Genomic DNA, 25,260 nt, shown 5'->3' on the forward strand with positions numbered 1-25,260 from the left:
TGAAAGAGACATTGAGGAAGCTGAAACACAAGGGGTTTTGGCAAATTATTGGATTAGGAGTGAGTAAAATTTTCAGAGACTGGGGAGGTCAGAGATGATTCCAAAATGATGAGAGAAATCTGAGTTTCAGTGTTACTAAAAATTTTTCTATCACATTAGGAAGCTTCCTAAACTGTAAAATGGCATGAGTGTATCTGTTTTATAGGAATATCCATTTGGCAGTATGGAAAATTAATAATTTTTCTTCTTACCACCTCTCAAGGTCAGGATGAAACAGTTTTGATTCTAAAATGAGGCCACATTTAATCTCTCCTTTAGACTGTCAAACTGGGATGGGATCTTTTATCTTGGTAAGGATAAAAATATTAAGAATAGGGCTGACTAGCCAGGATAAACCCTGATTAAAGGTATCCTCAGCAGCCATGGTGTACTTTGACTAAAGTATAGTGGTCCAGTCATGTGGCTGATAAAATAATGTCATGGTTTCTTCCAGGTCCCAGGAAAGACTTACTTTTCCTGTGATGAAGTAATGAGGGAGGAGCTGAGGTCTCTAAATTCATCTCCTCTCTCAAAATATCCACAAATTGAGACTGGTAGGAGAGGTCCTAAGATCAAGCTGTCAGGTCAATCAGAAAGAGGACAAATTTTTTTTTATAAGGAGGAGATAGGATTTGATAACTCTTCTTATACTTAGGAGTCCAGTGAAAGAGTCATTTTTTTTGTTAGCAGATGCATGCATCTGTCAATAAACAATGTTACTCCTGGAGAAATGGCTTCATATTCTTTATTGGTTAAAATCTGAACTTTATAGCAATATAAGTAAATGTTACTTCTTTTCAACTTCTCAGAAAAGATCATTGATCCTTGAAATGTGAAAAGTTACCACCTCAGTCTCAATAATAAAATAAAATTTTGATAGATGCCTTGGCCTCTGTTCTCACTTTAAAAAAATATTTTTGTTCCACATGAAATAATATGGCATACTGGGAAAGGTGAAAGACTTGAAGTCAGGGAGTCCTGGTTTTTACATTTACTACTAATCAATCAATCAACAGACATTTATTAATCACCTATTATGTGACAGAAAATGTGCAATGCTCTGGGAATAAAAAAGGCAAAAATGAATAAGTCCTTTACTTATGTTTGATTTGGGGAGACACTATATACCTACATAAATAGAAATAAAATATCTACAAAATAAAGTTGTACCTTACACAAACAAAATAATTTAGAATATCATATTTAATGCCTTCTGAATCTTCAGTGTAGAAACTGTCAGATCCTGTATAAGACTGACTGGGACCATGATATTTTTATTGTTTCTTTCTGACTGCTTACAGTATTTTCTCTTTATCCAAGGAGCTCTTGAATTTGACTATAATATTCCTGGAAGTTGTCAGTTGGCAATTTATTGTAGGGGTTGATCTGTGGATTCTTTCAATTTCTGAGTTACACTCTTATTCAAGAACATCAAGGAATTTTCTTTGATTATTTCTTATAATATGATGTCTTGGCATTTTTTAACATGACTTTCAGGTAGTCCAATAATTTTCAGATTGTCTCTCCTGGATCTATTTTCCAGATCAATTGTTATTTTTTCAATGAGTTATTTCATATTTTCTTCTGTTTTTTCATTCTTTTGATTTTGTTTTATTGTTTCTTAATGTCTCATGAATTTATTGACTTCTTTTTGTCTTATTATTTTTAAAGAATGATTTTTTTCCCCATGACCTTTTGAACCTCCTTTTCCATTTGGTCATTTCTACTTTTCGTGGAACTCTTTTCTTCATTGGAATTTTTTACCTCTTTTTCCAGTCATTCAATTCTATTTTTTATGGAACTCTTCTCTTCATTGGAATTTTGTAACTCCTTTTCCACTTGACCAATTTTGCTTTTTAAGCTGTTATTTTCTTTTTACATTACTTTTATTTCTTTTTCCATTTTTTCCATCTGTCTTATTTTATTTTCAAATTCTTTTTGAGTCTTCTAGACCCTGGGACCAAGTCCCATTTTTCTTCAAAGTTTTGCATATAGCTGCTTTGATATCACTATGCCCTACTGAGTCTGTGCCTTGCTCCTTTGTCACCACAGAAATTTTCTATGGTTAGGTGTCTCTTTTGTTCATTTTCCCAATTTTTTTTTAACTTTTGCTTTTATCTTAAAGGTGGGCTCTTTTTTCTGGGTAGAGAATGCACTTAAGGTAGCATGCCAGTTTGTGGTCTGGGCACTCTTAAAGTGGCTGAGTTAGTTTCCTCTAGGAACCACTGATGGCTTGTAGGATTCAAAGCACTGTAAGCTATTTTGCCCTAGAGCTATGGGCTTCACCACAGGCTTGAACCAACCAAGTGCTATAAACTTCAGAGTTTCACTTGATAAGTAGGTTAGAAGCAGGTGGAAAAGTCATAGACAAATCAATTAACCTCTGAAATTCAGGCTTTAAGATTATATATTATATACTCAATTTATAGATTATAACCTCTATGTTCTACATCAGTGCAGGGGTATCCATAACAAATTACTAATTTGTCCCAAAGGAGAAGACATCATTGAATACAATAAAATGAATTGAATAGGAAACTTCTCCCAATAAAATTAAATATATACACATCAACATAGGTTAGAAAAGTCCAAAGTAATAGGTCAACAAAGGGTTAAGCATAAGGCAGTAACTGGAATGACTGCTGATGTTTTCAGGTGAGATCTTGGTAATCTCCCGCATAAAAAAAGGACTTAGAATATTGATCATGGTATTATGATGTTGTTTTTTAACAATCTAAGACTGTGGACTAAATAAAATAACTTTATATAAATATAGAGTTGCAAGCTTATAAAAGAAATGATGCTTGATGAAAAAAAAGTATAAATTTGATACACCCAAAAAGGCAACACCCAGATCATATTTGGGATCCTGAATTTTGAAGGGAAACATAAGACAGCAACCAGTGAAACTGTGTTTCCTGTATTTTCATGAGAAGAGTATGACCAGGCCCATAACGTCAGTCTCCTCTGATTATGCTGCATCTGCTGTAGGTAGCAGACACTGAAACTTGGAATCCAGACTGTGGTTAGACAAGGGGAACATCTCAATCTTCAGCAAGTGTCTTTGGCAATCAGAACTTCATATTTTGATGAATTTCAGCTTTGTCTTCTAGGATCTTTTTCTTCAGAATTTTTTCCCTGGCTTATAGGGGGAAAATGTAAGAAGACTATAGCATATTGTTTTGTTTGGATTTGTAAACATTTGGAATAATAATAATGTATGCATATATATAAATATATACATATTTTTAGAAGACTTTAGCTAAGAAATGCCAAAGCTTTTGATTTTCATGGAGAATTCCTAAAATTCATTCAATGGGCAAGTGAACTTCCTAAAAAGAAAGCAAAATAAAAATTAAGCTTCTGAAACCACTACTTGAGAAAATACATGCATCAATTCTATTTTTCAAGAGACTTCTTACTTACCAATAATTCAGAGGAAAAACAAAATCAGTTCTTACTCAAATTTCCTTAAGAAAAACCAGTTTAAGTTTGAGGGGAAAACCTTATAAAGTAATGAGAAAAGTAACAATTACAGAATAGCTAAATGTAAGAGTTGAAAGAGACTCAATGACCGTCTAATCCAACCCATATGTGAAAGGAATCGTCACACAGCTTTGTGTCATCTGCAACTTTGAGGAGCATGCCATTTTTACCTTTATCCATGACACTGCTGAAACTGTTAAGCACTACAAAACCAATTATAGAACCATCATATACTCCACTGGAGGTATCTTTCCATGATGATATTCAAAATTTTAAAAGCTACTCTTTGAGTCAACCATCCAAACAGTTCAGTGTCCATCTAATCCATATTCTTTTACTAGATTATCAGATACTTTGTCAGAAACCTTGTTAAAATCTAGAAAAATTATATCTGTGGAATTCTACTCATCTATTTGTTAAATTATTCCTTCCAAAAAAGAAATGAAGAAAGCCCAGCATGATCTTTTCTTTTTTAAGACATGTTTTTATTGATTTCATAAAGTATTTCCCAATGACATGAGAAAAATGTTTTGACATTCATTTTTTGGTTGCCATGATTCTGTAAGGCATGGAGGTAGACAGTTAGGCAGGTAAGTGAGTATATGCTACTGCCTGGGCACAGGCTCAGGGCCCCAGAACCTTGCCTTTGTCACCCTCTCACAACAAACATAGACTTAGAGTTTCTAGGATGACTGAGTTGCCTAGGCTCTTGGGAAGATGCAGAGGACTTGCTGCTAGAGCTTTTAGGGACAAATAGATGTATCCTATGTAGAATGGCTACCAACTCTATAAAGAGATGCATCAGTTGGAGGCTGCCACACCTTGGGCTTCTCAGGAAGATCAAAATTGATGGTGTATATCAGGCACATGCCCATGAAGGACCATAACTATTTCCCATGTAGACACTGGCCTTTCCCTGACATCCTCGTCATTTCAGCTTCAAAGAAGCTAACAACTAGACTGTTTGTTCCTCACTTCCCCTTTATACCAAAAATCTAAAGTGACTTTTAGAATCTAGGACAAGTGTCCTGGGTCTAGACCTCTTTTCCTGGATCAGAACAGACTTTAATCAAGGCCTTTGTTTGGAATGTTGCTCACCTGCTCTACCCCAATCACCCAACTGCCTGCCAAACTCCCCAAGAGACTGGTCTCTAGGACCCTTCCACCTTGTACGGTATAGGAAAGAAAATGGCCTGAGTACTTCCTCCACATACACACTCCCATCCCAACAAGTGCTCTCACCAGAATCCCACAAATCATGCTGTCTGTTTGTAAGCATTTAGGGTGTGGATTCTTTTTTAAATTCAACTGCCAGTTCTGGTCAAAAGTGGAAATGACCTCCTTATTAAAAGACAAGTGACAAGCTCCTCAGGAATCCTTATGAAGAATGACTTCTTTGAAACATATGCATTTCTCCAAAAAATATTTATTTTTAAAGATTTTGAGGACCAACTGAACTTCCTTCCAGCCCCTTCCTCATTTCTTGAGAAAGTGAGCAATAGGATATCAGTCATACATGTGCATATACACAAAAACAAGAAAAATAAAAGTGAAAAACTATAATTCAATCAACATTCCAAAATCATCTATTTTCTCTCTCTGGAGATTGTAAACCTTAAAATTTCTTAGACTTATGAATGTTGGAAATTTCCCCATTGGGAAATTTCATACTTGAAAAAATTTCCTACTGATAGTAAGAACTCTATTGGAATGTGAAACTCCTTGGCATGGGAGGATCCTTCTCCTTCCTACTTAAGACTACTTTAGGACAGAAACCTTTTGCTAAACAATGGAAAGGGCTTTGACCTATGCTTAAGCATAGAACAGGAAGTTCTTTGAGTCATGATTGATTTTAGAATTGATACAATAGAGATACTTGGAATGACAGAACCAGGTCTTGGGAACTACAATCTCTACCCTACTCAGAGTAACAGGATTTAGGAAGGGCTGCAGAAAAGATCAAGATTTAATTATTTGAGAATATGACCTTCAACAGACATGTGCAAAGGGGACAGACCTCTGGGCGGTCCTGGGTTAAGCTAGAGCCACCATTGACACAGGGGAGACATCGACAGTGATTGGTAGATGTGAGAACTGAGGGGAGGGGACTTAGATTGTGTCCTTAAAGATAGCGGGGTCTGAGGACTGAAGGGGGTTGATGCTCTGAAGGAGGTCTGAGAGGAGAGAGGTCCTGGAGGGAGAGCTCCTGGAGAGGTCTTGAAGGAGGCTGTGGAAGGAGAACTCAGGAGGAGTCAGGAGGAGAATTCTCTGGAAACATTTCTTGAAAGGAGGCTCTCTTGAAGGTGAAGCCTGAGGTTGGCATGAGAAGCCTTACCTAGAGAGATCTTGGGTGAGTGATAAAACCAACTGACTGATTTATCTCTTAGGACTGAAGTCTAGGCCTTATTGGCTTGAGGCCCTTCATTCTTATTCCTTTCTTACTTTTTCTCTTTTTCTATTGATTAATCAGTGTATTATAAATTAAATTTCTCTATAAAACCCAGTTGGCTTGGGCATATTCATAAATTGGGAATATATTCCCTGGCGACCATCTTTATATTTATATAAAACCAAGACACAATAGAAAACATATTTCAGCGGTCATAATTGATATATATATATTTCCCTTGCTCCCAAACATTTTAATTATCACAGTTTATGGCTCCCACTCTCTTATCTACAACTATTTAATGCTCAAAATTATTTTAAATCTAACAAGATGGATAATATTTTTCATCATGAACTTGATTTATTGTTTTAATCAAAGTTGACAAGTCTTTCATAGTTGATCATCTTTATAATATTGTTGTTATAGTGTACAGTGTTCTCCTGGTTCTGCTCACTTCACTTTATATGAGTTCTTACAAGTCTTCCCATTTTTTTCTTAAACCATTTCACTTATCAGCACTTCCCTCTCTAGATGTTTGCCAACCATATTTTTAATAATATACACTAAATTTTTTCCAGATCTCAGTTAAGCTCACTGGTCTAAAGTTTATAGACTCTTTCTTTCTTTCTTTCTTTTTTTAACAAGACAGAATTTGCCCTTTTTCAATCTTATGATACATCTCTTTTTCATGAACTTTCTAATATCATTGATAATACCTCAGAGATCACATCTGCTTGCTCTTTCAATATCCAAAGATATTCTTCACTTGAACCAAGAGACTTGAATGTATCAGGGATGTATCAGCTGTTCTCAGTCCTTGGAGATCATCAAACACAGGCTTGCCTAGTATGTTATACTGGGTAATCCTTTCATGTATAGACTGCTAGGGTCACTTTCAATACCTGGATTCTATGATTCTGGGATTCTTGCTATACTCATACTTATCTTGGTAACAGCTCTCTGCTAGTCATTTTGTAATCATTCATTTCCAATTCAGAAGCAAGAGCAGAAAACTTGAAGTTGTATCCTTTAGAAATAAAACAAAGAGATTTGGTCTAACCATTTTGAAAAATCATTTAGAACTCTACTTCATGAATAACAAGAGATAGAACAGATCCTACATTTTCAAAAATAATTTATAGCATTACTTTTTTATTATAATAAAGAAATTAGTTTCTTATTAATAATAGAATATTTTTGCACAATGTAACATGGCTTTGCACTGACCCATAGGCTCGGTAAGAGAATGAGGAGAGCAACAGACAGAGACAGTGAGACAGTGAGACAGACAGAGACAGAGAGATTGATGGCTATGTCCAAACCTTTTCAGTGACTGCAAAAAGTTTCCTGCTCCTAATTCCCTTTTCACATATCTGTTTCCTGAAAAGAGTTACTATAAAACTTTTTTTACTCTTTTTTTAAACTGTTATCATTTCATGATTTTGTTCACCTAAAACATATGATCAACAACGAATGTTTTTATTTTATATCTGTATGTTTATTTCGTGTTTGGGAAGTACAAAGGGCAGATGACAGGGACTAGAAGTTAACTAGGGAGGATGATTCATATGCTTTGGTACAGAACAGGTAATGAAGTTCCCTAGGTTCCAGTCTCTAAACTACTATGCTTAGCTTTGTGTGAATAATTTTCCTTTGAGAGAAGGCAATAGATAAAATATGGAACATGGATAAAATCACATCCCCCTTCCATCCACACCTCAGGTAGGCCCAGGAGGAGGAGAAAAGACATGTTTTGAGAGGAATCAGGTCTTCCACAAAATTCCCCATCTGATCATGCAGAGAGTAAGTAGCAGCAATGGGACTTTGGTCAAGGCCCTCTCATTCCAAAGCCAGTGCACTTTGCATTATACCATGCTCTTCTACCAAAAGTTTGTCTGTTTGCAAATTGGGCAAAGATGACTCCATATATATTGAGGGCTGTATGATGCTACACTTAGGTGTTACAGAAGTTATATCATGACTTGTTCTATGATGAAAGTATGTTATCCTGGGAAACACCATGATAAACAGTGGAAATGTTCACAAGTTCTCAGAAAAAATGATGGCAGGGAGATGCAAAAGTCTGAAGATTATTTTTAACATGTTGATTTAGCTTTTTTCCTCCCATTGTACAATCATAAATACTTGTGTTCATGGGTCCTGATGCACTGTACTTCATAAAAACAGTCTGTATAAGGATCTAGTTTTATGCTAATGATTTGACTGTAAACTGGTCAGCAAAGTGGATTTAAATAATCAGATCTTATTGGCATATCTTGGCTTAATCTGAGCCTTCATTTTAATCTCAACATATATTCAAGAGACCTTATCTGAATTTAGTTTCCTTTCTTTGAGATTAAGCTTTAATAACTTTACATGGCTTTATAAAAGACACACACACACACACACACACACACACATATATATATATATATATATATAATTTGCATAAGGAACTTTCTTGGATAAAAAAATTATTGTAGCTAAAGACATGTCACTTTATTTAAAAACAGAGCCATGGGTGGACATTTTGATGAAAAATCAAAATATGAGATCATGTATATGTGGGAGTTTGTACTATATATATTTTTCTTTTGGATTATATTATAACAATCCCACAAAATAATCATCTATGGGATAAATAGCAAAATTTTCAGAAATATTTGAAGTTTTTCTTTAAAATTATAATTTCTGTTGCTTTTTTGTTTTTTTTCTAATTTCTCTGATTTCCTAATTTTTTAACCTTACTTTTAAGGTACTATTTCCCTCTCTTCCTTTGTCCTCTGCATCCCTGTGCTGTCCTCTCACTGGATCAAAGATTTAGATCTGAAAGGGATTTTAGAACTTATTTAATCCAACTTCCTCCTTTTATAGATGAGGAAACTGAGGCTTAACAAGGTTAATTGAATTGAACAAAATCCCAAAAGTCAGTGGAAAAGTAGAGATTTGAATTCAGGCCCTTTGACTCTAAATCCAACTCTTTTGATTGCATCATGTTTCCTTCAGACTTTCTGCCCCTTCCCTTCTCCTCCCTTCCCTTCTCTTCCCTTCTCCTGCTTTCCCTTCCTTTCCCACATTTAATACTACTAACTCGGTGACCAAATATATTATATCATGAACTTTTGAATCCCAACATTTTATACAGCTTATCAAAGCCCCCTAAATGCCACTTGTACCTAGTTCTGAGAGAGAGCCAAACTCAAAAAACCTAGGATATGTGAGAATAAATCTGTCCTATTTGTGACAGGCCATTTTCTTTTTTTTCTTTTTTTTAAATTATATTTTATTTGATCATTTCCAAGCATTATTCATTAAAGACATAGATCATTTTCTTTTCCTCCCCCCACCCCCCATAGCCGACGCGTAAATCCACTGGGCATTACATGTTTTCTTGATTTGAACCCATTGCTATGTTGATAATATTTGCATTAGAGTGTTCATTTAGAGTCTCTCCTCTGTCATGTCCCCTCAACCTCTGTATTCAGGCAGTTGCTTTTCCTCGGTGTTTCCACTCCCATAGTTTATCCTTTGCTTATGAATGGTGTTTTTTTCTCCTAGATCCCTGCAAATTGTTCAGGGACATTACACCGCCACTAATGGAGAAGTCCATTACGTTCGATTATACCACAGTGTATCAGTCTCTGTGTACAATGTTCTCCTGGTTCTGCTCCTCTCGCTCTGCATCACTTCCTGGAGGTTGTTCCAGTCTCCATGGAATTCCTCCACTTTATTATTCCTTTTAGCACAATAGTATTCCATCACCAACATATACCACAATTTGCTCAGCCATTCCCCAATTGATGGGCATCCCCTCGTTTTCCAGTTTTGGGCCACCACAAAGAGCGCAGCTATGAATATTTTTGTACAAGTCTTTTTGTCCATTATCTCTTTGGGGTACAGACCCAGCAGCGTTATGGCTGGATCAAAGGGTAGATATTCTTTTGTCGCCCTTTGGGCATAGTTCCAAATTGCCCTCCAGAATGGTTGGATCAGTTCACAACTCCACCAGCAATGAATTAATGTCCCTACTTTGCCACATCCCCTCCAGCATTCATTACTTTCCTTTGGACAGGCCATTTTCTAAAGACTTAATGAACCAGTTTTCTATTCTCCTCCCTTCCCTTCTCCATTAAACAAATGAACATATTATCATATATTAAAAATCCCACAAATCTTCCCTCCACTAAAGCTATATGTGGTAATTATCATAAACATCAAATTTAAATGTGCTACTTATTGATATAAAGTTAGGGAGTTATATTATAGAATGGACTTAGTGTGGGAAAACTTACTGGAGCTAGATTTTGAGGCAGATCTGAAAGGACTTGAACAAGTGAAGATGTGCTAGATATGGTAATGATTAAATAATTTATCACTATCACTAAATCTTCAAGAAAAATTTATTCAATTCAGTTAAAAAACTTAAATGATAATATTCAAGAAACTCTTCTAGGCATGGGGTACTGTAATATTTATTTGGAAAGATGGGGAGGATATGAAGAACAGGGGATATTGGGAGGTTTGTAGCAGGGTATGGGGGAGTTTAAGGGAGAGAGGGAATATTGCTCGGTGAGTCAAAGGAGAGAGATGCCCCCTGCCGAGAGGAAGCAGCAGGGGTCCGATAAGGACTGTCTGTCTTTGAATGACTGAACTGATGTTCAGCTCCCTCTATGCCCCAGAAAAGATAGTCCACTTATCTGACTGGGAATTCAAATAAGATGAAGTTTAATAACCAGTTTGGATTGGAGAGGTATCAGGAAAGAGGGACGAGGGATGTCCCTAAATAAGGTTGGAGCCTTCCTCAGCTTGGAGCTGAGTCCTGGCCTCACAGGCTAGTGGAGGGTTTCTCCCTCACCTGTCTATATCTGTGTTAGCTTTGTCAAATTCAGAAACTTAGCAGTAGACAGCAAGAAACAAAGGAAAATTCTAACTTCCAGAGCTGGTTGGGCCTGTGTCTTAGGGTTGAACGGAGAAGAGGCACTCCGAATCCAGACTGGGAAGACAATACTCCTCCCTCCTCCAACACCAGGAAGGAAGTAAAACTGGCAGGAAGGAAGTGCTAGTCACAAGACCCAACTGCCACTCCCAGTTGCCCCTTCCCCCACCAGCTGTCAATCTTGTTTCCTTTCCATAGTACACACACATACACACACACACACACTTAAAAAAAAATCCCAACATTCTGTCTTCATAACACTTGATGACAACTCTAAATCAGAAGAGCAAGGACTAGGCAAATGGGGTAAGTGACTTCTCCAGGGTCACATAGCTAGGAAGTATCTGAGGTTTGATTTCAACTCAGGTCTTCCTAACATTAGGCCTGGTACTCTATTTACTATACTATGCCATCTAGCTGCCCCTATATATTCTTTAACACAACACATCCATCATTATAAGATGTCTAGTGAGTTTGTAATATACTGTGCTATGCACAGGGGTGAATACAAACAAAAATGTTTTTGATCATTCCCCCCCCCCATTTCTCATAAGGTCACAGCTTTAGAGTGACAAGTCAAAGGTTGTTTAATCCATCCTTCTCATTCTACAGATGAGCAAGCTAAGGCTTAGGGAGGTTGAATAACTTGCTCATTCATATGGCTAGTGTCCAAAGTGAGATTTGAACTCGAAGCTTTTTCAGTTTCCTTAGAATCTCCAAGTCTAATATATTCAAATCGGTTACCAAGTCTTAATACTCAATATCAAAGTACTCTATCATGTAGTTTAATTAAGGAACTGATCAGTAAGAGTTCAGGTCTGAAGAATATGACCAATATATTCTGTATATGATCAGTTTGTTCTGCCTGCTGGCAATCCAGGTATAGTCTTGGTGAGTCTGCTTCTAAGCAGGGAAGGGAAGTTAAAATGTAATAAAAAATATGGAAAAGTGAGGGGGTAGTCAAGTTATCAAAGGCTTTGAATGTTGAATAAGGAAGGGGAAAGGAAAGGGAATAAGTATTTATATAGTATATACTATGTGCCAGGCACTGTGCTAAGTCCTTTATGAATATTATTTAAATTGACTCTTACAATAACCTTATGAGGTAGGTACATTTTACAGGTGAGGAAATTGAGGCAGTGGTTAAGTGGAATTCCCAAACCACACAGTGAAAGAATCTGAAGTAAATTTGAATTCAGTTCTTCTTGACATTAGGTCCAATACTCTAGCTATTATGCTACCTGGGTGGCATAACTAATAGATTTTATATCTGATTTTGAAGGTGATAGGTAGCCCCTGCAGTTGTTGAGGAGATAGGTAACATGGTCAGACTAGTGCCTTAGGGGAACCAGTTTGAAAGCTGAGTAGAAAATGGCCTGGAATAGGGAGAGATTCAAAGCAGGGAAACCAAGCAAGGGAAGACTTAGGAGGAAAGTTAAGTTTAAGATTTGGACATATTGAATTTACTATATCTATGAGACATTTTATTTGAGATGTCCAATGGGCAGTTGGAGATGTGTCTAGAGTACAACAGAAGGTCAGGAATTGGATAAGTAGATTAATCTTATTTATGTTCCAACTAAATTGGTTTACTTACAAATAATTCCCAGATTCAATATTCTCTGTTTCCCATCTCTGTACTTTTATGCAGGCTGTTCTCAATATCTAGAATAGTCCCTCCTCTTAAAATCCTTCCTTAAAAAATTCTTCCTTCAAATGTTTCCTTCAAAGATCAGCTCATGTGCCATCTTTTACAAGAAGACTTTCTCGATCCCTCTTGTTACTGGTATTTTTTTACCTCCTGAAATTATCTCTATTTTCTTATCTTAGTATATAAAGTAACCTTTCCCTTCTTCCTCCATTACCTAGAGTGGTATATAAACTTCCTGAGAGCAGAGCCATTTCCCGCCCTTTTGTAGGTCCAATACCTAGGATAATGCTTGTCACAGTCAGTACTTAATAAATTTTTGTAGTATGGTATGGCACATAGTGGTTTGGATAGGACTGTCTTTATCTGATCAGTCTCTTCAGGGTAGTATTTTTCATTCTTTCTTTTACTAGATATCACTATAGAAATTGTCCTTATAAGACACTGGGAGAAAATTCAAACCCAAGAAGAAGCATCATTGTTAATGTACAGTTATGTTCCAAGAAGTGACTTCATGGTGTTCCACACTTATTCCCACTCACATTTCCATTACACGTTTTTCTTTATTTACAAGTCAAAACAGAAGGGATTTTTCCATCTGACAGGTCTGCCAACTCAAGATGGTTGAGTTGGTAAAACAGGCTACACTTGTTAGGCAAAGGCACATGGTTGCTGATTATAAATGATAGTGTAAAGAACATGACTGGAAAATATGAATGATGTGATGATGCATAAGGAAGGATATAGTGCCCTTAAGACTTTCTCCATTACAGTAGTACTATTAGAACTAAATTAGCTATCAATACTTTGTCTTGAATTTTCATCTGTATATCTTAAAATAGTTCACAAATTTTAACTTTGTAATCCTAGGAGATAGCATGAGATCATGGCCCACTTTGGAATTGCAAAGTATTGGGTCCAATTTCTGCCTTGGAGACATATTGGCTGTTTGATTATGGACAAGCCATTTAGCCTCCTCTCAATTTTCTCTGTAATCTCTTCAGTTCCAGATTCAATTATAATTTCTTGACAGCTGACTCCAGAACAATAACTCTAGTCCTAGTCTCTTTTTGAGGTCCAGTCCTATTCCACCAACTTAATAACCCTAACTCATCACATCCAAATAAAAAAATATATATTTTTCCCACAAACTCACCCCTCATCCCAATTTTCATTATGATGTTAGTGACACCACCAACCTAGGTGAACCCAGGTTCACCATCTTGAAGTTATCCCTGTTACATGGAAATCACTTTAAAAGACTGATATATATTAATTTAAGGTCGCCAAGGAATTCAGCTATGTAATTCCTAAATGAAAACTCAAGTCAGCCGTCAACCTTTTATGGAGTTTTTAATTACAAACAGGAGGAAGAAAGGTATTATATATATATATATATATATATATATATATATATATATATATATATATATAGAGAGAGAGAGAGAGAGAGAGAGAGAGAGAGAGAGAGAGAGAGAAAGGGGAGAGAAGGGAATAGGGTTTAAATATCCCCTCTGCTTAGGCTGGGCCAAAGGCCCAAGCCCTTAGATAGCTGAGGCAAAGAAAAGAGCTCAGTCCCTATCACTCACGTGACCAAAATGGAGAAACAGTCTCAGGGGCCTCCACCTCCAGCCTCCTTCAGAGCAAGCCCTCCTCTCAGACCTCTCCAGGAGCTCTCCCTCCAGGACCTCTCTCCTCTCAGACTCCTTCAGAGCAAAACCTCTCAGAGCCAAACCTCTCTTCAGACCTCCTTCAGAGCAAAACCTCCTCAGTCCTCCTTCAGAGCAACCCCCTCCTTTCCGTCCTCAGACCCCTATCTTTAAGGACACAATCTAAGTCCCCTCCCCTCAGTTCTCACATCTACCAATCACTGTCGATGTCTCCCCTGTGCCAATGGTGGCTCTTGATTAACCCAGGACTGCCCAGAGGTCTGACCCCTTTGCACATGTCTGTTGAAGGTCATATTCTCAAATAATTAAATCTTGATCTTTTCTGCAGCCCTTCCTAAATCCTGTTACTCTGAGCAGGGTGGAGATTGTAAGTTCCAAGACCTGGTTCTGTCATTCCAAGTATCTCTATTGTATCAATTCTAAAATCAATCATGATTCAAAGAACTTCGTGTTCTATGCTTAAGCATAGGTCAAAGCCCTTTCCATTGTTTAGCAAAAGGTTTCTGTCCTAAAGTAGTCTTAAGTAGGGAGGAGAAGGACCCTCCCATGCCAAGGAGTTTCATATTCCAATAGAGTTCTTACTATCAGTAGGAAATTTTTCAAGTATGAAATTTCCCAATAGGGAAATTTCCAACATTCATAAGTCTAAGAAATTTTAAGGTTTACATCCCTGACTTCTCACTCTTCCTCTCCCTCCTTTCCCTATATCTGATCAATTGCTAAGGCTTATCAATTCTATCCCAACTATAGGCTTCTCTCCATTTACACAGCTACCTTCCTTGTTCAGGCCCTCGTTAGCTCTCATCTGTATTATTTTTTAACTCTTACCTCTGTCTTGGAATCAATAAATACTGTGTTTTGGTTCCAAGGCAGAAGAGTGGTAGGGGCTAGGCAATGGTGGGTGGTTAAGTGACTTACCCAGGGTCACACAGTTAGGGAGTGTCTAAGGTCAGATTTGAACCCAGGACCTCCCATCTCTGGGCCTGGCTCTCAATCCACTGAGCCACCTAGCTTCCCTCTCTTACCTATATTATTATAGCTTCCTACTTCATCTCTTTGACTCAAATATTTCACCTCTCCAAGCTATCCTCCACACAACTGCCAAAGTGATCCTCTCAAAGGTTAAGTAAATCCATGTCTCTGTCCTGTTCAAAAATTTCAGTAGCTTCCTATTCTCTATAGGATAAAATCTTTTTTTTTTTATTTAAAGCCTTTCAACATCTATTCCCACCTGTTAAGGTTAATTGCTCAATAATGCTCTGTATGCCTTATAATCTAGGCAAAAAGACCTACCTGCTGTTTCTCCAATAAGACATTCCATCCCCATTCTTTTGCATAGGCTGTCAATCATTCCTAGAATGTTCTGCTTTCTTACTGCTGTTTCTCAGAATTTCTAGCTTCCTTCAAAGCTCAGTTCAAGTTCTAACTCCTAGAGAAGGTTTAACCTAATCATCTGAAGAGCTACCCTACCCAAATATCTGTGTATACATTGTTTATACATTTACTTACAGGTATATAAGTTGTTTTCTCTTTTATAATGTAAACTCCTTGAATCTATTTTGTTTTTATATTTGTATCCCTAGTGACTCTCAGTGTCGTTTGACACACAATACAATAGGAGTTTAATAAATGTATATTGATTAACCACTCGGAGCTTCCTAGCAACTTTCTAATATTGTACATTAAGTTATAGATAAATTTCTGATCTTTCTGCATCAGGGGAGTGAGTAAATATTTAACAACGGATTCCCTGGGGGTTGGACTATATGCATGACAAACTTTAACATTTGATCTGCATGGAACAGTGAGGTAGCTCAGTAGATAAAAAGGACAGGCTTGGAGATTGGAGTTCCAGGGTTCAAATCTGGCCTCAGAGAATTCCTAGCTTTGTGACCCAGTGTGAAGTCACTGAACTTCAATTGCATAGTCCTTCCTGCTCTTCTGCCCTGGAACTGATACTTAGTTTTGAGTCTAAGACAGAAGGTAAGAGTTTTAAAAATAAATAAATTTAATCTGCATTACTGACATTTTCTCCATTACTTTCTTAAATATGTACAATCAGCAAAATCAAGCCCTGATTTAAAGCACTTGTCTATTTCCCAGGCCTAAATGCTCACATAGAAAATTTAATAATCAGCTGTCATGAGGTGCTAGGAAATTTCTGTAATTGGAGCTCCTTATAACTGTGAAATCACAGTTTTCAAAGCCCTATAATATGACTGAAAAGAAATTAGAGGTTTTCTGTCATTATGAAAGCAAACTAGGGAAGCATTATGATATTTTGGATGAATACCTAATTTTTATATTTCTTAGTGTAGTGCTAATATTTTTTACTCTTTTTTTCCCCTCCTGTTTCCATTTGAGTGACTCAGGAGAATGAATGAGTTTCTCATCTGGCAATGATTGATTTTGGTACCTGATGTTACTGGATTAAAATGGGAAGAGCTAGCAAGAGGAGTAGCAACTGGAGAAGAAGACTATGGACGTTTTAATCTCACCTTCCAAGGGATTGTGATGGGATTGGGCGGGGGAGGAATGGGCAAGGGAAAGATGGCACCAATATATACATATCTCTATCAAGGCTCTCTGTCTTTACAGATTGGGTTTGGCTCACTCACTCTTCAACCTGACCTCACACTGTCAGGTCAGTGTGATTTCCCAAAAAGAGAAATTCTGTTGCTACAACTCATTCTTGTGATTGCTCTAATGTGGGGGACCTATATATCTGCTGCTCATAGCCGTTGCTCCTGAGACCCAACCATTGTGCCTCCCACTTAAACAAATTTGTTATCACCATTAACTCTTAGTTATGAAACAAGACATCATAATTTAGAGTCACATAAGGTAACATAATGAGCATGATGTAATATAAGGTAATGTAATATAATTTAGTATAACAATATATAATACATATCATTACATAAAACATTTTATCCATAAGCTGTTATATCCTCCTAGCAATGTAAGTAGAATCTGAGAAGAAAGGGGAGAGTGGGCACAAACTTATAGAAACACAACAGTGAGGTGCATGAATGGGACGCACCCATGTGCTTCTGGACAATTCATAACTTTGGACTGAAGCCCCTGCTATCCTTGGCCTCCTTGGGCAAAAGTCTGCACCATGTGTCACTTGCTGGAATTCTGCCCTCTTTTCTGAACAGAATCTTTTCTTTATTACTCTTGGTTTTCAGAAGCATTATTAAGCTATCTTAATAAACAATAGCCTTAAGAATTGGGTTATTTGAGATTCCCAAGCCTACTTCCCTGGCTCCCTGCTAAAGCTACATTATATTCTTTTAATGAAAAGCAATTTCCTTAAGGCCAGGATCTGCAAAATAATTTCAAATCTGCTCCCTGGCTTTGAAGGGTACTCTTTAGCCATAGAATGAAGCAAAAGGTAATGTAGCCAAGCTTCATTTGTTGTTGTTGTTGTTGTTGTTGTTGTTGTTGTTGTTGTTGTTCTTCTTCTTCTTCTTCTTCTTTTTCTTCTTCTCCTCCTCCTCCTCTTCCTCTTCTCTGTCTCTATCTCTCTCCTCTCTTTGCCTCCTCTCTCTCTCTCTCTCTCTCTCTCTCTCTCTCTCTCTCTCTCTCTCTCTCTCTTTCTCTCTCTCTCTCTCACTTCTCTCTGTCTCTGTTTGTTCCTTTCTCTGTCAGTCTCTAAATAGTTCTAAGCAATAAAGCAGCCCCCCCCCCAAGTCACTTCTTCAAACAGAAAATGATTTTATTTTCTCTAATCAGTTCTTAGCATCACAGATTTCCTCCAATCACATTCGTTCCCTACACCAACTTCAGACTCTACCTGTTTTTAATCAGTTGGTTTCAGCTGGACTATCTGATTAACTTCTCAGCTCCATTACCTTTGTTCCATGTTCTATTGACTCCATTCCTGTAAGCAATTTGTCTCACTGGCTTTTACCTTTTACTTCTTTAGATTATGTTCCGGCTTCTCATCCCTCAAACCAGGGCTCCTCAGGTGTAGTCACCATTCCCTTTCTTAAACTTACAAATTCAATCCACATTTATCAGAGTTGATATACACAAGGTCGTGTGTATAGCCCTGACTCAGTTCTTTGATTCAGAATTTTCAAGCAATAAACGTCAAAATCCTGAAAATATAAATATGATAATTAGCTGTCCAGTATAATATGGGACTGCTATCTTTACCATTAGCTGATAGGGTTGTCATATGTAAGTGACTATAGGAATATGAATATATATATACACATATATTCCTCTTTGGAACTAAGAGCATTTTAGTTTAAGGCTTTCTTTTTCATATAAATAATTTCTTTTTCTGTAATAAGATGAACTATATAATAAGATAACATAATGTAACATAATTTATTATAACTTAATATATAGCATACATCATTACATACATTTGGAAGCATGAAATCAGTCTCATTATATGTATATTTCCCAAGTTCCCTAGGTGAAGACAATGAATGAAGAGAGTGACAAATAGCCCCTTAAAGTGTAATAGTATCTCTTTTTTTTAAGAGAGGGCCTTTTATATGAGGATTCTATTAAGCTGTTTGTTTTCAAACTTTTTATTCCCTTTCTCATAGCATAGTAGTCTTTGCAGTGAAAAGTCATGATATTCTGGATGTTTAATTTTAAGTGAAAGTATGGAAGATATGAAAACATCACATATGTGTGGTTTTTATTTAATAGGAGTCAACCTTTATATAAAGTTCTTTATGAGTTTGACATATTTAAAGATTAGGATAAACACTTTTTTTACTTTGCAAATGTCATATTTACCATACTACATGTTCAGAAAAAGTAAAATGTATACTTTCATCCACAAAAACAAAACATCCAGCATTTTATGACAAACCTAGCAAAATTGTGGGCACAATCTTTGAGAATCACTATGTCAAGCAAATAGATATTTGAAGCCAAAAGCAATCATTTTGGGTGATAAAATCAAAATTCAGTAATGCCACAGAGTCACAGCTTTTACCCATAGTTTACTTGGTTATACTTCTCACATACCTAATTAGAAAGGGTTTTATGACTCTCTAAGTAAAAGTTTTAGATGATCCTGAAGTCCATAAAGAGTTCAAAGGCTTCTTGACCTTACTGATTTGTCCCCATCCAGTAGTGCAGATGACCACCATCCATGGTTTCTTTCCCTGTGTGATTCTTTAAATTTTTTTTTAAAACTCTTATCTTTTATCTTAGAATTAATGCTGGATAGTGGTTCCAAAACAGAAGAGCAGTAGAGGCTAGATAATAGGGATTAGGTGGCTTGCCAAGGGTCACATAGCTAGGAAGTGTCTAAGGTCAAATTTGAACCCAGGACCTCCCATCTCTAGGCCTGACTCTCAATCCACTGCACTACCTAGCTTCCCCCTTCTTGTGAGATTCTTGTTCATGTTCTCCCATAAATTTTTCTTAGGGAACGTACCCAACAGATTGGAGGCCTATTTCTATGTCTTTTAAAATTCTATGGATCCCAATGAAGAACTTTGTCTCTCTATCATCCAATAATAATAATAATGACAGCAGCAGACATGCATCTAGTGCCTACTCTGTTCCAGGCATAGTGCTAAGAGCTTTCCACTTATTATTTCATTTGATCCTCTTCTGTCACCTGACTCTGCTATCCTGTAATTTCCCTAAAATCTTCTTGCCTCTCAGGCTACTCAGTCTTCTTGAAGTTGCAAGTATCTCAGAACAAGGTATTAACATACCCTGTTTTGCTCCCCTATTCTGTGAATTAGTTTAATTGCAATATCCTGGGTTCATTGAACAAACAAGTGTCATATGACATAAGATCTGCTCCAGAGCCCTAGAAACAGTGCCATTTCCAATTAGCAGTGGATACTCCAACCCTACTTCTCTCTGTCCCCCCTCAATCTCATATAAATGCTGCTCCTTCCCTAAACAGTGTGACTCTACTGGAGCAGAAGAACCACCCGCACCAGAGAAATAGAGAAATTAATAAAGTAGGCATTGCTTTACAATTTCTAGTTATTCTAGTTATTTCTAGTCTATTATATGGACCAGTTACCTAGTTGTTTTCATTTCTTCACAATCACAATAACTCTATAAGGGACATACTATTATTATTTTCGATTTGCAGATGGGAAAACTGAGACAGAGGTTTGGTGACTTATCCAAAGACACACAACTAGTAAATTTGTGAATCCATATTTAAACTCAAGTCTTCTTGACTCCAGGCCCAGTGTTCTATCCACTGTGCCACCTGTTCCCCCTCTCTCTTACTATCTGACCAGGTCACTTTCCAGATGAGAAATCTTTTTTTTTTTTTAATGCGATTTGTTGCATGAGTCTTTCTTGAAAATATGTTGCAGCCTACTTAAATTCACCATGCATTTCTCCTCAGCATAGGAGGCTACCCACAATTGTGATTTTGAGAGGGTATGTTCTGATTCATAGTCAAACAGTAGCATCAGGATCTTGGTGTTGAAGGGATCAGAATTGTTTTAGTAAGCCATCAGCAACTTCTGAAAGCACCATATAATTTCCCAAATGTTTTACAGGTTCCTACTTAATTTTAAGACCAGCCTGCTAGCCTTCTGTTGTGCCAATGAAGGTATATGTGCAACTTAATATGTTCTGATGTCCTAACCTCATAGGATACTGACCTAATCATACTCTAGTCAGTAGGCATTCTTTCTTTATCGTTTTCGTTTTTTCTCATGTAGATTGTTCTATGAATCAGGCTCTGAATAGTTATGGACATCAGTAAGGAAGTTCTGTAGCATTCCAGGCATAGTTCCTCACTATCTATAAGACACCTCTCTTTGGATAGAAAGATATTTTCCATGGTTGTATCAAATAGTTTTGTTGAGCACATTTATCCTTGTTACTGAAAATAAGATGATTATGGAGCAAGTTACCCCTGTTGAGAAATTTTATAAGGTCTAGATATGCACAGGAGATACCTTGTTGGAGAAGAATCTTTAGGTTGTCTTTTGCTTTTCCAAGTGAGTTTCTGGTGGTGGGGGCAATAAGATGGGGAGGGAAATCAAAAGTAGACACATGTTGGACATGGGAAGATGCGATCTACTGTAAGAAAACCATCTATGATAGCGTGCCTATTCCTTTCTCATATTTTGTACTAGGACAATTTTGATACCTATGCAGATTATTCTTGCAACTATCTTGTTGAAATGAGAAAGGAGGCATATGGATTAGTATTTAAAGATGTCTTCCTGATCACCTTCTTTTCTTTGTAATAATATCTAGATCCTGACCCTTTCTGCCAAACTCTCCCTCTCTCCATCCATCCTTTCCTTTCTCTCCCCTCTCTATTTCAGTTTCTCTTTCTCTCTCTTCAGTCTCTCTGTCTCTCTTTGTTTCTGTCTCTCTCATATATACACACTCACTATCACCTAGTAGCATTCTTCCCTTCCATTAGTTTGAAGCTCAGTCTTGCAGTGCTTTCTGAATCATAATCATGGAGCTAGAGTTTCTTCTTGGGTGTACTGAGTGTCTAGTCTAGCTGTTCTTACTTCCATTTCTACTTCTCTATAGGATATTACAAACTGAGTTGTGAGAGTTCAAATGTGGCTACTGGAATGATCCATTTTGTGCCCAAATATCTTGTGCCAAAATTTGTATAAATTTCCCTCCACTGCTCCTCACTGTCTAGTAAGGTAGTCCCACTTTTCTTTATCCATAACCTACCCCATCAAGTCTCTGCAAATGTGTTTAAGCACAGGATCTCCACAAATAGATTTATTTTCTTTAATTTTTTCAAAATGTATGTCTGAGATGACTCTGAACTGGCTGTTTTCATTGGGAAAATGAGAAAAATGTAACAATTTTGAATGACAAAAAATTAAAAATGAATATTAAAATTATTTTACATGTTGAGTAAAAAGAAAATATTATTTAAAAATAATATAAAACCAAAGAGATGATAATTTTAAAAAGAATGAATGTTAAAATGACAAACCTTAACCTCAGTTTAGAAACTTTCAGCATCTACAGAATAAAATCTTAGCTAAGTGTATTTGAGCCAGTAAAATATTCTCAATGATCTTGGTCTAATATAAGACATTTATTTAAAGTTCAATGAACTAAGCAAGGAGTCTATATTTAGCACCTGATTGATTAGGCCATTTATTGACAATGATACAAAGTGAGCATTTTGCCTTGTGGCTCAAGAGTGCTTGCTAGAGCCAGTTCCAACTAACCCATGAGAACTGATTGTTAAATTTTCAATGGAACAAAACAAAACAAAACAAAACAAAAACAACCTTGGAAATCAGCAAACCCTACAAATCAGGACTCAATTAATTATTTTCTTGATTGTCAACTCTGGACTTAAAGTGATGGAGAAATATATTAATATTACAAATTAAATTTTAAAGTGTGCCTTCTATACATCTTTTTCTTCAGAGATCTGTTTGTTAAACATTTAGTAGCTTTTTTTGATCGGCAGGTCACTTCCAGTTTTCAGATATCTATAGAGGAGTATGTAGTAGCATGGCAACTATTTTTCAGTCACCAGCAGTCCTTCACAAGGTGATGGAATGTTCACTTAGGTGGCTGCCAGATGTGGTACTCAGTATTACAGTTCAGCTTTGTTGCAATGTAATGCTTAGTGCGTAAGAATGATTGACAGCCAGAGAATCCCCAGAGCTGGCAGGGGAAAGGTTCCAAACCATTGAAGAGACTGTTGGACTGACTTGGGGATTTGCAACTGACAAAGAAGCTGGTGGTGGCTGATCTGTGTTCCTGTGGACGTCTGGATCATCCTGCAAGCAGCCCTCTAGCCAAGAGTGGATAGGAGTGTCCCTATTACCCTTGGATGGACCAAGGGAAAGATTGGGGGCTCCAGCCATTCTCTAGACCATGGAGGACTCCTCATCTGGACTCCAGCCTCTACTTGCCAAAAGACTCTATATGTAAGATCTCTGCACTTTCTCTTGGACTGGCCCTTAGGAGTTTAGGATAAGATAAAAGGATTATTGGTTAGGAGTTTTAAACCAAGGGATTAAGTTGTAAGACCTCTTCTCCGTCTCCCTCTTTTCCTAAACCTCTCCTCTCTGTTGAATAAAAGCAAAATATTTAGATGTTAATCCCTATGTGTTTTCCATCCTAAACCCCTCCAAATTAATATTGTTATTTCAGCTTGAAGTCTACCCCTGGTGGGAATCATTCTCTGGTCTCAATATTCAGCATGGAAACCCCGTATGTGAAGTGAGATAATCAAAGAATCACAGAATTTTAGAGTTGATCATTTAATTCAATTCGTAATGTATACATTGTGTTAAGTAAATATGGAAGGCATTTTTCATTTCTTTTTTCTTTGCTTTTATATTTTCTCTTATATAATGGGCTAATTAAATATAGATGTTTTTGTTCAATATTTAGTAGCCTGAACTGGTAAAAGGTACTGTCCTCAACCAATCAACATTGGACATTAAGCAGTAAAACCTTTTAATAACAAGAGTGAAAGAACAATGTATTACAGACTGTTCTAATCATAATCACTTAATGAGGCTTCTCAAATGAAGACCTTTTTTTCATAAGTAAAAACAAATTAGTATATAAAGTTTTAACTCAATCAAATATGGGATTATAGTTCCTTGTATATAAGACAATGTAGAGATTATATCACATACCATTTGCCTTTCTGTAGACTAAAGGGAATACATAAGCAAAAAAAGATGCAATCAATCAGTCAATCAACAAACATTTTAAAAATAAATACTATGTGCCAGGCACTATGCAATTCTGGGGAATATCAGGGCAAGTACTCATGATTAAAGGTATTCTAAAGTTATTAAAAAAGTAGTCTGGTGTGAGGATGCTTCATAGATCACAGAGATGTGTAAAGCTCTTCAGACTAATACACATACACGGAATTTATAACGTTCTTTATTTAAAGAAAAAACACCGGACTTTCCCTAGCCTGAAACTGACTAACCCCCCCTAAACCCTGAATCTTGTCAGAGTCTAAGGTCCCTCCTTGGCGCAGGATTGGTCCTTATATGAACCAATCCCGTGCCCGGAAGTAGGGCCATGGTCCCTCCCTAGCATGGGAATGGTCCTGACCAATCCCACCCCAGGACGTACCCCTGGGGCATGGATGCAGGATCCCCAGTCACAATATTTTAAAATCCACAATAACAAAGCCAAGACAGTGGAACAGTGGCAGGAACTCACCTGAAACTCTCCCCAAATCCCTTTCAGACATATTTAAAATAATACCTCAAATTAAATTCTGGAGCTGAGGAACCAGAAAAAGGATATGAACAATTTTCCAGTCCAAGACAATTTAGGAGGTCACCAGGCAAAATCTGCCTGGAGGTTGGAGAAACATTCAGCCTGGAGCAAAATGCAGTCCTGGTTGAGCCTAGCAAGCCAGCAGAAGACATAAGAAGTTTTTGCATCAGCAACAGGAGTGGCTTTGGGACCTCTCAGATAGTATGGAAAGGCAGACAACTGATCAGATTGCAGGAAACCCCATGCTGTCCCTAGGAACAAAAATAGATAGCGGGCTGGATTTGGCTTATGGGCTCTAGTTTCCCTACCTCTATTTTATGGAAGCAGAGAACTGGAAACAAAATTGGTGCCTATCAATTGTGTAATGGCTATAAAAGTTTTGTTATGCATGTGTAATGGGATATTTTTTTGTGCAGTAAGAAAGGATATATACAAGAAATTCAAAGAAATCTGGGAAGATGTGGAAATAGAGGAAGATAAACCGAAGCAGGGTAATATAAGTGTAATCAAATATTATAGTGACCACAACAAAGTAAATGGAAAGTTTAAGAAAAGGAAACCAAACTGAGTATCTGAAAAACCAATGGAGGCCTTGGAGAATAGATGATGAAACATACCAGCATCCTCACAAAGAGAGATGGAGAACTATAAAGTCAGAATGATGTGTTCAATGGCAAATGTAGTGTCACTGTCTCTAGTGTTTTTGCTTAATTGTTTTTTCTTTCTCATGAAGATGGATTGAGCTTGGAAAGGGGGTTGGGAGGATTTGAAACTAATGCACTATAAAGATAAAAGTCAAGATGACCTCTAGTACTGCAATGCCAGAGGCAAGAATTGCCTCTCCAAAAATATACCCTGGTCATACATGTTTTCTATGTAT

At 37.0% G+C, this 25,260-nt stretch overlaps 1 long non-coding RNA gene across 1 annotated transcript in view; it reads right to left on the reverse strand.

The window, feature by feature from the left end:
• LOC103105409 (uncharacterized) overlaps positions 1–6,916 on the reverse strand; it is a 31,657-nt gene extending 24,741 nt beyond the window's left edge. Inside the window, exon 1 of the long non-coding RNA XR_465172.3 lies at positions 6,631–6,916. This is a non-coding gene — a long non-coding RNA (uncharacterized LOC103105409). The remainder of the gene's footprint in view (positions 1–6,630) is intronic.
• Positions 6,917–25,260: the final 18,344 nt, after the last annotated feature.

Source organism: Monodelphis domestica, chromosome 3 (assembly GCF_027887165.1).
Source record: "Monodelphis domestica isolate mMonDom1 chromosome 3, mMonDom1.pri, whole genome shotgun sequence".
NCBI classification, from domain to species: Eukaryota; Metazoa; Chordata; class Mammalia; order Didelphimorphia; family Didelphidae; genus Monodelphis; species Monodelphis domestica.